This window comes from Mya arenaria, chromosome 9 (genome assembly GCF_026914265.1).
Source record: "Mya arenaria isolate MELC-2E11 chromosome 9, ASM2691426v1".
In the NCBI taxonomy this organism is placed as follows: Eukaryota; Metazoa; Mollusca; class Bivalvia; order Myida; family Myidae; genus Mya; species Mya arenaria.
In genome coordinates, this window is record NC_069130.1 from 75,628,262 (window position 1) to 75,643,454 (window position 15,193).

General features: G+C 35.1%; 1 long non-coding RNA gene across 1 annotated transcript; it reads right to left on the minus strand.

The window, feature by feature from the left end:
* Positions 1 to 203: 203 nt before the first annotated feature.
* Positions 204 to 1,767, minus strand: LOC128246635 (uncharacterized). Its single transcript, XR_008263303.1, has 3 exons — positions 1,588 to 1,767; positions 561 to 688; positions 204 to 265 (listed from the first exon to the last, which is right to left on the minus strand). It is a non-coding gene; the product is annotated as an uncharacterized LOC128246635 (long non-coding RNA).
* Positions 1,768 to 15,193: the final 13,426 nt, after the last annotated feature.

Below are 15,193 nucleotides of genomic sequence, written 5' to 3' on the forward strand. Positions count from 1 at the left end.
TCATACTACTAGAATATATATAATATTATAACATGTAAACAGTCTCTGTTGGTAATCGATGTCTATTTGTTTCATTTAGTCAATGGTATTCTAACATTTAGAATTTTTCACAATAATTCTTCACTCTTCAACATTTGAAGTTTGGTTTGTTCCCATGCGTTTGTACTTATAGTGTGTGCACAGATGATAATTACTGAATGCTAAGTCAATGCTGATTTGGTTTTCATGCCCCTTCAGGTTCTTTACCCATCTAGAATGTTTAGTGCTTTAAATGAAAAAAGTACTTTTTAACTAATTTGTATAGATAATAATACTGCCATACATATACAAAATAAAATATAAACAGTTTAATATTTCTCAACATTATTTAAAAACAACAACAATAAGCTGATACATACATGTATATAATATAAAGAAAATAAATTACTAAATTTATCAATAGAATTCATCATCACCACCACCATCACCACCACCACCACCACCACCACTGGATTATTGAATACAGTGAGTTTATAAAACAACAAACACCAACTCAAATATGTTTTATATGAAATACTCACATCATCTCTATCAGATGTGACTGCCTTGTGGATAGACATGGATGTCAAATCTGTCTCAATGATCCAACAAAGTATTTAATGCAGGCTGGAATTCTTCATATAATAGTAATATTCAGTCATTTTCCTGCCTGAAAGAAATTAGACTTCTGATGATCAACCAACAGAAACTACAACCGTAAAATACAAATGCACATGTATTAATTATACATTCTGCACTAATATCCATTTTAGCCAAGAGTAAGGGTTGGTAGGCACAAATGTGTAGTTGTTGTGCATATGGTCGATAATAATTCACAACAGTATGGCGTTCAACGAGACATACACCAAGCAAATGAATGTCGCTTGTGTCCAAGCTGTCGAGGCTTCCAGCCCGAAACCATGTACATCTTTTAATACAGGTTTATTTTGAAAATATGCAGTATGTAAACAAATAATGGGTATTTTTAAGTCTAATATTTTTCTAAGATAAAACAATCAAATAAAAGATTACATACTCATATCATATACATAAACGATGTACATAAGTACATTTAAAAATATGTAACATGTACATAATGCACCAGTCAATTGTAACCACGGCCCCGAGGTCTGGGGATATGCCGGGGATAGCCGGGGAAATGGGCTGTGTTTTCACCTTTCATTGCCGGGTGAATGCGGTGGTTTTGTCTTTGAGCAAAATATAGCAGGGAATATGCCTTACCTAGGCTCCCTGGGGTACGGGGCATATGGCGAGGATTTGACCATCAGTTCATACCCGCAGGACGAGGATTTTACCCGGGGTTGGCTGGACCTAAAGTCAAAGTCCCAGCTATTCGTCGGACCTGGGGGCGGGCGTGGTTACAATTTACTCGTGCATTATAAGTAGATGTTACGTATGTAACATGTATACCATTATAGTACATGTAGAAATATTAAAACGCTGTCTAAACATTTAGCAAATAAAATTGATTTAAGATTTCCAAAGATAAATTAAAAAAACAAACATTTTTGAACACATAAACGTACACAACTACTCAAGGATATTTACATGAATAGCCCTTTGATACGAATATCCCAGTTCCATGCTGATTGTTGACATTAGTTTTTTCGACAGAAAATCTTCTCTTACGCGTACAATTCACTTATAATCCATGTTTTACTGTAATGACTCAAATTGTTAGATGTATCGTAATCAACTGTCAGTGTGCACTTTTAGTGTTTACTTATTTTAAACGTATATTCATGAGAAAACTTCACCGAGTTTCCAACTATTAATCGACGATGTAGAAATTCCATTATTGACCTATGAATAGCGGGGAAATACCTTCTGGTTCTAAAAATAGCAACATCCGGATATGTGTAGTGTTCTAAAAATAAAACAACTCGGGGGCAATCGTAATAAAATTTTACTAATGTCACCTTCAACACATTAACAGATGAAGTAAGGTGAACATTTAATTCCAATATCGATTAAATTAAAGAAAACAGCTTACCTCATGGTTTATTAATGCAGTAAACATAACAAATCAACATAAAACATAATTATTCCCATTCACATAATTACCGGTTCACACATTTTACATTTCATTCGGAACTCCTCCGAATGTTTACATTTCCGGCACATGATATTACAGGTAACCAATCGGAAAACGTAAACGAGTCGGGAACAGTTATTAAACTTATTTGTCGTTCTTCCGATAAAATGTTTTGAAGATAAATTGAAGACAATCTGTTCAACCATAAATAGCATTTTCACGCCCATGCAATCGCCATCCATTTGCATTTTTTAATCATAATAAAATAGCAGTAAAACCCAACTGTCAATCAACATAAAAACCGCTCCTACCACTAACTAAAATAAATTCCCATTCCATAATAGGCGCGCACTTCAGTGCGGCGCCAATCACTTCAGATATTTTTGATAATGTTTGTTTGAACTTATTTGTATTGTATTGTATTAGTAATGATTGTGATTTTATCATCAATACGCAACTATCTAAAAATCACATCGATTCTTGCCAAATTCATTGCTAATACCCTAATCAAACTCTGGTAAATACCAGAGGTAAGGCAGGCACTGTAAGCGGGGTAGACTGCATTATGTTTCATTAAAGTAGTAACGATAAAACAGTTACCTTTGTTTTTCGTTCTTATGTGAAGCAAATTATTGCCGTCCGACGAAGCATTATGACATCTCTTATCACGTGGTACACACACACACACACTGATATTTTTCATGAAAACAATATCTTTACAAGCATTTATGCTATATTGTATTGAAGTTCAATTCAATAAGGCTATTTTCAATTATGATTCATTTTCAAATGTTGTTTTGTTTTACTTTTTATATTATGAAAAAGACAACATAAAATATATTGGAATAATTTGAAATATTTTGTAATTTGAATTTCAGCCGGCGCTGGTGGTTGGGAGTCTCAGCACTGTGGTTCACACTCGAAGTCCGACTCATTATCAAAATCTGCCATAGTTATTGGTCGGTAATGGGTAACACTCATTTAGCTTCACTTTATAAGAAGTAGCGTGAAGTTTATTTCCGAAGAATTGCTTAATAAAACACCACTCCCTGCCACATGAAACAACGAGATATCTGTTTTTAGCCTTAAGTTTGCTTTTGTCGGAATAAATATACACAAGGTCACTGACACGAACGTAATCTAACTGGCTTGTAGATTCTCCAGTCCGCTTTTATTTTTCACTAAATGCAGGATTTTGGGTTTCCAGAGTCATGCTGTTGAAGAATGATGTCCCTATCTGAAACTGGTATTTGGTCGTGCGTTAACTGAGATCTATGTGTTTACAGCTCCCGCGAGGAGAGACCTGATTTACATAAACGCGAGTTGAGCCAAGCAACATAGATGGATAAACCTAAATTTGAGACATGATCCCTACCTGGTTTAAACTGAACAAGTTCACATTCAAGTTCTTGTACAGTTTTCTCAGCAACTGGAGGTTTGTTGACATTCTTTGTGCATCATATTTCAAGCACAATGTTAAGTCTTTCAAACGTGTCATCGAACGTAAAGCCACAAAATTATTTTATTTTTATTTTAAGCGAGAATCACGAGCATTTCCTATTGTTATCAAATTTCCTGAAAAGCGAATCTGTTAAAATCTAAAAGAATCCAACGTGGCGTATATATTTAACATGCGGTAGAAGACGCATATTAAAATAAATATTTGAATAAATCAGCAGCCGTGTACAACAACCTAACTCATACACATGTATATTTTTGGACAATATAAAAGTAGTCCTGTACGTTGATTATTAAACGACATTTAAAATTAAATCAGAGTCAACCATCGCCAAATTAAGGTGACCGACAATGCACAACTCGTTTCGAAAACAGATATCCCCGCCATTAATCAACGATAACATCATATGCATAAAGGTCATCATCAAGTCAGTATTGTCTGGAAATATTAATATAAGAATGTTATTGTATTTCTATCAGTGAAATATTCAAGGAGTGTAACCCACATACGTAATAAGACTTTATTCCGTTTGAGATCTTAAAAAAGTACTCATATGGGGAACAATGTATAGGTGTTTCTGTATTTGTGGTCGATTAAACTTTAAGAATTCATGCAAACAAATTAAAATTCACTAAAGCTTTTCCGCCGTCAAAAAGACTCTTAGAGATAAAGTTGTCAGTGCATGTTCTTCTCTAACGCTGCAAGAAAGCAACCAATTTCAGTTTGAGGTAAATATTTGCCCAATCCATTGGCTTACCGTTAACATTAGGTCACCGATTGTATTAAAAACACACCATTTTCACCACAACTGCAGAACTTATTACCAAAACGACATTATTGATGATAACACAAGTTATTAGAAAATATACGAGCTATTCGCCTCAGTACCGAGCGTAGTGGGTGAGGTAAATGATTTGCCACATGTTGTAAAGGTCAGCTTTCAATAGCTAGCGGCGTGCGTTTAAAGTTACAGAGATGTTATCTATCTGAACGCTAGATATTGAACGGTTAAGCTCCGTCATCTTGTAAGGCTGGCGTGCGTTAAACGTTACAGAGATGTTATCTATCTGAACGCTAGATATTGAACGGTTAAGCTCCTTCATCTTGTACCGCTAACGTGCCTTAAATGGTGCAGAGATGTAATCTGTCTGCACGCTAGTTATTGAACGGTTAAGCTCTGCCATCTTGTACCGCTAGCGTGTGTTAAATGTTACAGAGATGTAATTAATCTACACGCTAGTTATTGAACGGCTAAGCTCCGCCGTCGTGTAACGCTGGCGTGCGTTAAACACTACAGAGATGTAATCTATTTGCACGCTAGTTATTGAACGGTTAAGCTCCCCCGTCTTATAATGCTAGTGTGCATTAAACGTTACAGAGATATAATCTATCTGCACTCTAGGTATTGAACGGTTAAGCTCCGCCGTCTTGTAACGCTGGCGTGCGTTAAACGTTACAGAGATGTAATCAATCTGCACGCTAGTTATTGAACGGTTAAGCTCCGCCGTCGTGTAACGCTGGTGTGCGTAAAACACTACAGAGGTGTGATCTATTTGCACGCTAGGTATTGAACGGTTAAGCTCCGCCGTCTTGTAACGCTGGCGTGCGTTAAAAGTTACAGAGATATTATCTATCTGCACACTAGTTATTGAACGGTTAAGCTCCGCCGTCTTTTACCGCTAGCGTGCGTTAAACGTTACAGAGATATTATCTATCTGCACGCTAGTTATTGAACGGTTAAGCTCCGCAGTCTAGTAACGCTTGCTTGCGTTAAAAGTTACAGGGGTGTAATCTATCTGCACGCTAGTTATTGAACAGTTAAGCTCCGCCGTCTTGTAACGAATCCGATATGTGGCTTATTGTATAAACGAAAGTAAAGGAAATTCTGTCAAATGAGGTACAACTAATTTGATAGCAGTTTGACTGTACTCCCAAAGTGTGTTCGAAGCATTTTCTTTTATCACAATAGATTTTTCTGCCCAAAGTTGTTTTATATCCATCAGTGAAATATCCAAAAGGTCTAGAGCATTGTATTTAAAAAAGCCATCGGATAGTAATTTTTCAAAATCGCTTTCCGAAGTAATTTCACTATGGGAAAACCTGGTTATTAGTATGACGAACCTCGTTTTTCGGGCGGGCGGGCGGTCGGGCGGGGAGGACGATTGGCCGAGCGGCAGGGCGGCCAGGCGGCGTTAAACTCACCTATGAAACTGAATAACTTTAAGGGTTGGCATATCTTGACCAAACTTAGTCTATGGGAGGTGTTTATGGAGACCTTTCACGGGATTGCGTTTGGGATCCCTATGGTCAAGGTCAAGGTCACTGTAAATAATAATAGAACAACGGTTTAAAACGAATAACTTTAGTTAGAGTTGACATATCTTAACTAAACTTAGTTTGTAGGAAGAGTTTATGTATACCTTTAATGGGATTGCGTTTGGGGAGCCTAGAGTCAAGGTCACTGTTACTTAAAACAGAAACACGATTGAAATTAAAAAACTTTTGTTTGGGTCCACATATCTTGACCAAACTTGGTATAAAGGAAAAAAATATGGATACCTTTCACGGGATTGCGTTTGGGGTCCCTAGAGTCAAAGACAAGGTCACTGTTACTAAAAAAAGAAAAAAAGTTGAAACTGAATAACTTTAGTCTTCGTCAACATTTCTTGACCAAACTTAGTATAATGGAAGAGTTAATTGAAACCTTTCATGGGATTGCGTTTGGGGTCCCTAGGGGCAAGGTCAAGGTCACTGTTACTAAAAGTAGAAAAACGGTTGAAACTGAATAAAATTAGTCAGGGTCCACATATCTTGACCAATCTTGGTATAAAGGAAGAGTTTATGGATACCTTTCCCTAGGGTCAAGGTCACTGTGAGAAGAATGGTTGAAACTGAATAACTTTAGTCAGGTTTCACGTATCTTAACCAAACTTGGTCTTAAGGAAGACTTTATTGATACATTTCATCGGATTGCGTTTGGGGTCCCTAGCGTCAAGGTTAAGTCTACTGTTAGTAAAAACAGGAATACGGTGTAAACTGAAAAATATAGTTAGGATAGACATATCTTGACCCAACTTGGTATAAAGGAAGAGTTTATGGATACCTTTTATAGGATTGCGTTTGGGATCCCTAGATTCAAGGTCAAGGTCACTGTTACTAAAAATAGAAAAATGGTTGAAACTGAATAACTGAGTTAGGGTTGACATATCTTGATCAAACTTGGTGTAAAAGAAGAGTTTATGGATTTCTTTCATGGAATTTCATTTGGGGTCCCTAGGCTCAATGTCACTGTTATTAAACATAGAAGAATAGACACAGGCTGAAGTTATTCTGTCAATCATTAAAAACCATGTTTCGTCGCATTTCGGCGTTTCTTGTTTAAGTTTCAAATATTGAATTCAAAACCTCACAATTTCATTCACTTAGACTGACATATTTTATTTGAGTAATTCATAAAAGGTTGAACAATAGTTGTAGATATGATTTTGTTTACCGGTTTAGCTCCATCCCAAGTGAAATATTGATTCACTGAGCGTCCAGGACGGTAACACAAACACTGTTTCAACACATTTATATTGACATTTAAAAGTTTATCGAACCTTCGTCTATTGCCATGTGGCGTTGTAAGTCTCGTTTGATAAGTATCAATGTGTCATGTTACCTTGTGATTTTTAATATAATTTTACTTAATGCTGGTGCCATTTCTATTCCTATTAAATTATTTGCTCAGCGATGATTAATCAAATGCTTTATTTCTTTTTTGTTCGTGCATTGTTTTTCGTATATAAACATTGCCGGTCATTGTCCACTGAAAGTAAAAGTTCAACAACCAGCGACAAAAATGATATTGTGTGGTTTTTGTATTGTTTGGTTACATATACTATTGTGATTCCTTTAAAATTATTGCGACCTTCGGACAATTATTTTTCATGAAACAATGCGGAGTAGAATCCACTTATGATAGAACTAGTTCGTGACACATTCCTGGCTCCCAACATTTATGAATATGTTGCTTTAGATTATTGCAATGTCGTACATAAACGCGCAGGTGTAATGGATAAGTATTGTCGGTATCATTTGATTTCTGGTTTCGGTAAGTTGTTCGTCTGGTTTTCTAACAGCTGATATTATATAAGTTGTGTCAATCTTTTACTTTTGTAGTTCTCGCGTTCTTCAAACTTGGATGAGGGTCTGTGGTAAAAGAATGTAAAGTAGACGACGAGTTCAAGTAGTTATGCTAGAAGCGAAAATAGTTTTATTTTATTTTGTTTCGGTGGTTTATTGAAATATAACGGAGGATTATATCTCGATAAACTCATCGTTTAAAACACTAAGTTAATCAAAAAAGTAATTTCACTTTTTTCTCAGAGTTAAATTGTTTCATTGTTACAATAGTAAAATAAACACTTTCAATGCCGGGAAGAACATGCAATGCCGTCATTAAAGTTCGTTTCCAGTATGGCGTCATTTGGTTAAAATTGTCCTATTAAATCTCAATTACATTGTGCTTTTGTTAAATTATAGGCATGGAATAAAAAGAAAATTTGATTATATCGGGTTAAAAATACAAAAGTAAATATTTCGCTCGTGGCAAAGCCACCTGTGGCATATTACTTTTGGTGGTCAATCGGTGAAATATATTGCATATCTTCAAATGAAACAACGAAGTATACTCCATGCAATTGATACATTATTTTGAAATCATTTTTAGAACTCGTCTGAGGACCTTAATGACTAATTAACTCAACAGTCTAAGTTGCAGACGAGCTAAATGACGAGCCTGTTATATTTCAAATTAGCATCGATCTGTATGGCAATCATGGTCACCAATCGGGCATTGCTATTTCACGTGTTGTTGTTTTATTTTAATGTCGGATTGAATATCGATTCCTGACGTGTGTGTTTTTTTTCAATTGCAATCCCTTAATCCTTCGTTGATTAAAATAACGATACGAATATTCAATTCATTTATCATGTGCAATCTTCGTAGATACATTATGGCTCCCATCCGATATTTCAGCTCTTATTGGTTACTTCTGTGCAGCAAAGAACACGTATGGAACGATATCTTTGGTCGGGCCAGTGTTTGTGAACAGGGAGGTAACCCTGAAAGTATCACACTTCGCTAGGCGATGTGAGGTAGAATGGAAATACAAAATGGAAGATGACACAGAATTTCAAACAATGAATGGGCCAAATGTTACAAAATATTCGGAGGATGGGTCGTTCTTCTTAAGATGGACGGCTGCAATTGAATACAACAGATCTTCCTTCTACGCCGAATGTTCAACAAACACAACAATTACAACACACATGGTTTCTTTAAATATGAAAGGTATATAACGAGGTTCATTTTAAGATATGTACCAACTTTACACTTCATTTTTAACTGTGTTTAATTTGAAGCCTCATGGAATTAAGGAATTGTTTCTATGTGTCTGGGCATTTTTTGCTATCAATTGAGCATTTTTCTACTATAAATTAACATAAGGTAGACAAATGGCTTTGTAATAATATGATTACGTTATAATTGACAGATATTCCTGGCCAATGTGGCGCTCTCGTTCCTCTTAGCCCGGTTGTTCGCGGCGCCGACGTCAAACTAGGATATTTTCCGTCTGACGCTGCTATATCGCCACATACATTACATAGACGATTATGGAAGAAAAACATCGACTGTATACTGTTGCACAAAGGCCGTCATTATGAAGAAGAAATAGTATCTGAATATTTGTACATATTAACTATATTCCACTTTAATGAAAGAGACGAGGGATCATATAGTTTAGTGTGCAATACAGTGGATAGCACGGAACCTGTGCAGCTTTATATTTCAGGTACCTTAATTGTAATAAATCAAGAATTCCGGCAATTAGTTTATTATGTATGCTTGAAATGAAAACATGAGTCATTTAAGTGTAAAAATAATAATTACTACATGAGCAGCAATGTAAAGTACATTTTCATCGGCACTTGAAAATGTTTTGTAAAAAATGATTTTAATGAGTTGTGTTATTTTTCAGAGCGATCGAGTTATCCAGTCCTCGGTCCACAGTACCCCGACTTTAACACAACAAAATGCATTTATGTGTATGAAGGCTCCGATGTTTATTGCAAAACTAACTTTGTACCAGAACCCGTTAAAGTATTACTTATACTGGGACATGATTCATTTGTTCTTTATGAAGGCATACGGTTCTACAGAAGGTACCGAATCAATAACGTCTATCAACATATGGCTGGACTGTCAAGACGGAATGTGGCATGTCAGGTTTATAATGCAGCCCTTGAAACACCCTATGAAGTACATGGCATTCTATGTAACGTAGGTATGCAAATAGGATATGTATACTTACAAGCTTTGATTCGTTGATTTGTAGAGGTTAAAATATTGGATCGTATATACAATCGAATGCTGTTAATTCATTGTGTTTTATTTCCAGAGAAAGGAAGCCTGCCTGTTCTCACAGTTCCCGAACTCCTTCATGGAGAAAGTTCTACATCAATTTGTGAAGTGCGCAATGCTATTCCAGCTCCGATTATAGAATTTCACATTGACAACGTCTTGCTAGCTGATGTTCAACAAATCGATTTATTTAATATATCTTCTCATACGTTTACCAGCACAGCAACGATTGCAAACGCTAACAAAACATTGAATGGAAAGCAAATGTGCTGCACCAGGAAAAGCACGTACAGTTTTGGTTTTACAGATGTGTCAGTATGCAAAAACCTTAGTATGAAAGGTAAGTTAAATCTATATTTGATCGGTTTCGAGGTCGAATAAAGTAGTTAAATGTGAAAAACGTATGGCATTCTATCGATCTTACTTTTGTTGAACATGCATTGCATGCAACTGAATATTGAGAACAATTAAATAATCAGATATACCAAAACGGTCCAATTGGACATAATAGTTATATAAAATGCACCTACATTCGAATTGGTAAATCATTTTAAATGATATGATTAACATTGTATTATTATAAAAATGCACCTGATTTAAAGGAACTAGCCACCAGATGATCCCAAAATCAGTAGATACAGTATTTCCTCAAAGCAAGCCTAAAATTATCAATACGAGCTAATATGATACCGATAATACATTATTTCACATGACAAAAAATATTTTGTTGCCGTCTCAGCTGAGTTTACTCGTTTAAAATAGCGCACGGTTGACTATAGTGTGTGTGTAGCATGTGAAAGTCACGGGAATAGTACACATATACAATTACCGATGCTATTTTTTAATTTACTGGTATTTACGTGGTAGACCAACTCAGTAGATTTTGAATAGTAAAATACGCAAAAACTGCGAAAGATACATGTGTCGTAAGCGATGTTAAACATCAGTAAATAAACTTCAATGTACATAACGAATACAATTTTATGTAAGTTTTTGACAATTTTCTTTTTTGCAAGTATGTTTTCAGGTACGTACTCGATCTTATTTTTTGACTTTCTTTCACCTACTAAAGCCGACCCTGACTGATAAGTTCATCATATATTTCCATATGTTTCACATCTTTCATTTAAGATGGGTTAAGACCATTTAGTATCAATATGTTTTAATATACGTTGAAATGTATAGTATCAGTCGTTTTCTCTTAACATCATGGCGGTTTTAGGCTCAATGACAGAGGGTTTGTATATAACGATTCGAATATTCACTTTGAATTAATATCGAAACGAGGCATCATTTATGTCGTCAATGGCACGATAAATGAAAATGGTATTTTGCCGCTATGCATCCCTTTAACTCTTTTTAGCTGGTTAATAATTCTTAACATTCAGTTTGATTGAGAGAGCAAGTTCTTTGAAAACAATGGTAAAATCCACACAGAAATCGTCTGTGATTTATTTTTGTGATTCATACTCTCAAAATACGAGACAATTTCCAACTAAATCTCTCTTAACAATGTCATAATATTGATATGTTTTACGGAGTCAATGCAATCCGCAGATAACATGAAGACACGTGAATTAAATGAGATCACTACTTTCAATGTGCTTAAGCAAACTGCAAAACTTCATATGCAAATCTGTATGAAGCTCAATCTAATCTGATTGTTGTTAGCTTTTTTAATTTAAAATCAAAATACGTTACTGGCATTATATTAAATATTAGAAATGTAATAAATGCATTAAATGATTGAAAAAACAATTTAATAATAAAACTCTTATAACCACAACAAAAGTACGTGTACAGCGAATGTTATCTTTTACAGAAGTAACAACCAGTCCTGCACTAGCTGTAACCGAACAGTGGCATTCGATCCATTACGCCATTACTGGAATTCTTCTAGCTTTACTTGTAACGACGTATACCGTGCTTCTCATTCGTCGATGCAAACCTCGTGGTAATTGTTCAGATTGAAAAGTACACATTCATATCAATACTAAACGTACTGCGGTCATTATTCACAATGAAATAAGTAATTGGTCATCTTATTCTGTGAATCGAAACGAAAGGTGAGCCATTTTTGATCGACGTCTTACCGTTGATTTTGTTTCTACTCAGCTTAGGTAGACTCATCTTTTATTTACCTGTGGCCGGAGGCATGCCATTAATAATAAAATGTCGACATCTATCTATATATGTGAATCGTGAGTTAATACACTGCTCAAATCAGCACAACGTATTCCTGCATAGGAAAAATCATAATTAAGTGTAAAAAAATACAACCAATTTGGCAATATTTGTAATAATAATCAGCACGACACTAGATCGAAGGGAAGAGAAACTTGTTAAATCAATATTGCAAAACCAATTTAACAAAAATTAGAATGCAATGAAAGCCAACGAAACATGTTAAGCAACCAAGAAATCTAATCAGAACGCTTCTGCAGTTTTCCATCGAAAACAACCTCTGATTTATAATTATACAATAATAATGATAATAATACATATGACATTGCAAACAAATACTCACTCCAAGTAAATGTGCATCAATAATCCTTGGATATATCAGCAATACACTATGAAAATTCAGCTCATTTTATAATGCCATACTTGAATATTGTTTATCCCACCATGTCCACAAGAGAAGTTAATTATATGATTTGTTGACGTTCACTTGAGTTCAATGTCATTCCGATGAGTGACAGAATGCCGTCAAGTCCTTCGCTAACATTTTATTTTGTTTTAAAATCCAAGAAAAAAATTGCAACTACATTATTGATAAAAAATAATTTTTCTTTGAAACAGTGTATGAAACTCTTCTGCGCCGAAGAAGAACAGAAGTTAGAGAGCAAACTGTACATGTGTATGATGTTGTTCAATCTAATGTGAATGCAACTGCCCTTCACCATCTGGTAAGATTCCTTTAAATAATAACAACTAAATGTAATGTACTCTAGACTAAGAACCATATATTGTTGTCTCAGGATTCCCGATTTAAGTATATCATTACAATATTACGTTATTAGAAAACGGTAAAATCCATGGCATTGCAATTGTTTAAAACACGTATTCAAATACATTTCACTTACAACACAAATGACGCTTTCCGATTAGTTTAGAGCATTCACGCGATAAGAGCGTGGTACAATCGTTACACTGATCGAAGCTGAAAATTCATTGGCTTTAAACCATTCAAGAGCGAAGAGGTCTCGTGCAACACCTGTGTTATCGTGTACTCGATAGTTTTATTTAATAAAGTTTATTTACATTTGTAGGGAGGTGTATCGTGTACTGAATAGTCTTGTTTCTTAAGTAATTAAAGAAGGGCAAGGAATATCAAAGTAGTGTTCATATTCTATTAATAAGGTACAGTTTATTTACATTTGTAGAGAGGAGTGTCTGCAAGTGCAATCGAGAACAAACATGTACCATTGAATATGGAAGAAAATGAAGTTCGTTTATACGAAAATGTTAGCCACTACGACTATGTGGAAACCACATTCGACCACAGAGACTGTCGGACAAACGCACCCGATGCAAATTATATTCACGCTATATAAGCGTATTGAGTATCCGATCAAAATATTAACTATGTAGTCAGATTTCTGTGTTTTAGAATTCTCATGATCATAGTTTCGCTTACATTTTCAGTGCGTTTATTGTTTGAACGTGTTTAACAATATTATTGTTCTTAATTGTTTTTTGCCGTATGTTGCTATGACAGTGCTGCAAATATAAACATGTATAAGTGAACCAAACTGCTACTTGTAATACATGTCTAAGAAGTTATGTCTAAATACTGTACTTTGAGTTATTACAGACAGAGCCTCTCAAATACCGGTTTCATTTATTCAGTCCTTAGCTGGGTTATGTGCGATGTACAAATGCTAATAAACTCATGTGCCTGTAATGTTGTTTTTCCAGTGGTCAATATAACAATACTGATGTAAAAATATTTACACAATTACAGATGTATTCACCAATCATTAAATCTTCGCAAATAGACACCTTAACCTCTTGACAACTCGTACCCTCATTGCAGACACGTGCAGATACACACCTTTTAGAATTATCTAAGGCATGCCATACGTTGCCTGTTTTAATATCAGTATTAAAAGTCACCGTTGCGGTATCTTGTTTCATATACAACATTATTTCAGTCTTAGCTGTCTTGAGTATAACAACCTTAGAAAGGACTCAGATTAGCTTAAAAAAACGTTTGAGTAGACTGCCTACTACGCGCATTTTTGCAGATTTCACACATTAACGCGATTTTTCCTTACCGGGAACGTTATCTTTTTGATCTAATTTTCACTACAGCCCGCGATATAAGCATAACCCCACCGCGTTCATTTCCATACTTTTTCCCGCGTTCCACCGCGTCGAGTCAACGCTATACGCGGCGTTGCGAAGTGTTAATTAACGGTAATTGAGGTAGCTGTCAATTGTCTGAAGGTTATTTCTTTGTTCCCGTCCTATATTTTTTTTGTCAGTTTTATTAAGCTCATACAAACTCGACCCGTAATCTACAAATCACTCAGTTCGTACTTAAAACGTAGTTTGATCCCTGAAAATTATGCTTTGCATCTGTGAATGTTTTCAGACGCTATTGTCATCTAATTCGCAAGAATCTTACTTTCGAATGCCCTCGTTAAACTTGAAAAACGATCGGAGCTTCCTAAAAGCATGGAAGACCTTTCGCAAGTATATTTTGGTAACAATGAATTTTGCGAGCACGGTTCAAATTAGTCCAGTCAATTCATACTTCGTTTATTCACTCATACCAAAATGTATGACAATTGAGTATGAATGTATGTTAATAATTTTTTTAACAAGTTTCAAGTTTTTTCAAGTTTTATTTTCAAACAACTCAGTTCATGTAACATGACAGCATGAGCATGTGAAAGAAATACATAATAACAACGAGGCTGTTGTAAAAAGTAAACATTTCATATACAAAAGCAAAAAAAAACGGGAGAGACATATGGTATATAATGCTTTATATGAATATGTCGAGAGTTTTAGAGTATCGGATATATGTGATATTGTACAGTACAAATATATTAACATTTAGAACAGTTTTACTATTTCCTTCACAAATTTACACAACTTTTTATATTTCGACATTTGAGTGTTACACATACACATTAGATATTAAAATTTGATGACATTCGGATTGACATAGTATTTTTTTTATCAATTAATCGCTTTCTGCTATTGTTTAAAGGTTTACATTCAAGTAGATAGTGATATTCGT